This window comes from Eufriesea mexicana, unplaced genomic scaffold (genome assembly GCF_001483705.2).
Source record: "Eufriesea mexicana isolate 0111107269 unplaced genomic scaffold, ASM148370v2 scaffold202, whole genome shotgun sequence".
Classification (NCBI taxonomy): Eukaryota; Metazoa; Arthropoda; class Insecta; order Hymenoptera; family Apidae; genus Eufriesea; species Eufriesea mexicana.
Window position 1 is genome coordinate 742,489 of NW_016908372.1, and position 2,394 is coordinate 744,882.

A 2,394-nucleotide genomic window follows, 5' to 3' on the forward strand; every position below is an offset into this window, starting at 1 on the left:
TGTGATACAAGACCCTGATTAAAATTGTTTGTTTTCTATGACACGGAAATGTATTGTGATTGTTAATGTTATGTGAATATCACTCTGTATTTATTTTAAATAAATTTTTCCCTTGTATTTCGGTTGGGAATGATTGTTCGCGATAACAATTTACGTTGTTTATCCAAGATTAGCAGCACTCATAGGAACCATTCATGTTGATTATTCAAGTTATCGAACTATACAAGATGTGAGTTGCAAGTGATTTTAAGAAAGTTGTTTCATTATACAACCAAAATTAAATGAAATATATATCGATTAGATTTCGTGTATATAAAATGATCGTATTAATGAATTAATTAAAAACAAAAATATCTATAAGTCAATTATCTTTTTACATGAAGTTTTAACACTGTTTCACCTGATAAAATTTTTTAAAATTATTTTCATTTGGTCTCAATTTAATTTTCAAATTATTGATAATATTAATTACCATTAATCATTACGTTTCGTGTAAAAATAAACCATTTAGTGTACATATCGCGATAGACGGTATAATTATTTTTGAGCATACAAAACTATGTAATTAAATATAGCATAAGAACTCAAAAATGTAAGTCGACTAGCAAAAATTAAACAATTTATTATTCTATATTATCGATATATTATATAGTATGTATATCGATATGTACAGCAACATATGTAGTCTACAGTACATAAGCAATAGAGACGAGCATATAGAGGAACACAGAAGGGCATACGAACGTAAATACGACAAACGGGTCAAATGGGGAGACTTATGCCGGATATACATTTCATTTGGCGATCGGCCAATTGGCCTGATCATCCGGAGCACTGCGGGCATTTCACGGATTTCGTCGAATATTTCGAGGATTTTACGGATTTAACGTTTAGTGTCGAAGCAGGTGGTTCTCGCTCCAAACATTCATCTAGTGCGGTTAGAAGTCCCCTAGATCGATCGACGACCCTTCTGTTCTTATGGCGATGCATCCTAGTAACGTATTCTCTCGCTTACTCTTCATTTTTCTTTTGTTCTTTTAAAAAGAATCTTTTATACTTTCCATTCTTACGAATGTACGCAAATATTCCTCTTGAAAGTTGTAACTCGTAAATGTCGTCGTATCGCTATCTTCATTATTAATATTAAGATTACGTAAAATAATATACATACTCTATTTTCCAAATTTCTAATCAGTTACTTGTTAAATAGACATTTTTGTGACATTTTATCAAATGCTAAATCAATTTATTTGGACAGTCGTCTTTGATAATTGAAATATACCTAATTTCTTTTTCTTAGTTTATTTTCTCAATAACCAAATAGAACTGAATTGTAAATAGTATTTTATCAGTTTAGTAATTTTAATGAATAATATTTGCAAGACTTGTATGAAACGTGAGTGTAAGTTAGCGATTTGGTTAATTGCGAAGGATTTAATTGAAAAGAAGCAATCGATGATTGCAATGATTATGAACATTCGATGTGTTTGATAAATGATATTAAAATTGTACTATAGTGTGACTTATGAGAACGAAAAAAAAGAAGAAAGGGGGCACCCGGGTTTGAACCGGGGACCTCTCGATCTGCAGTCGAATGCTCTACCACTGAGCTATACCCCCAGTTGATATCACTATTATTCATTGAATTTCTAACGTACATTACTATATAGTACCATTTAATAAATTTTATTACCTATATAACAAATTTTACTACTGGTGTTATAATCTAACTCTATGCTACATATAATTCTAATTAATTTGCACATACGAATATATGCGACAAATATAAATATAAGCATCAGTATACAGCATCGGAAAGAAAGAAGAAATTACTCCTTTAAGCAAAATATTTATTTTTTATATTCCTACCATTGCTTCTAATTACATGAAAAATTAATAGGGGAGGAGAATAGTACTGTTGTATTATTATATACTACAAAAGCAATTAATCACGCGGCAAATATTTTTATTTAACCACATCGTGACTAAATAAATTAAATTTCGAATTTTCCGTTCTTATATCGAATTACCTTCAATTTTCTTAAACCCACAGTAGTACAATTATCTAAATAAAAATAAAAAAGAAATACGTCGAATTTTTCTCAAATATCCAACACCTCTTATAAGAAAATGTTATTCTATGTGTTCGACTTACTTTTTCCCTGCAGAATTATCTCCTGATCTGCTGTTCCACTAATTACCGAGCACCCTGTATAGTTTATTACAACGAAAGCTTTATATCTTCCTCAAAATGCTCATTGATCACAGCAATGAATAAGGATTGCAGGTACCAGCAACCGTAGGCTCTATAGTAATTGCAGGTCATCAATGACTGACATAGGGCAGTCGAAAAACAGCTCTTGTTGTCATACAAATAGCCATGAATTCAACCCC

The 2,394-nt window shown here is 30.8% G+C and overlaps 1 non-coding gene across 1 annotated transcript; it reads right to left on the minus strand.

The window, feature by feature from the left end:
- Positions 1–1,548: 1,548 nt before the first annotated feature.
- Positions 1,549–1,620, minus strand: TRNAC-GCA (transfer RNA cysteine (anticodon GCA)). Its single transcript has one exon. It is a non-coding gene; the product is annotated as a tRNA-Cys (tRNA).
- Positions 1,621–2,394: the final 774 nt, after the last annotated feature.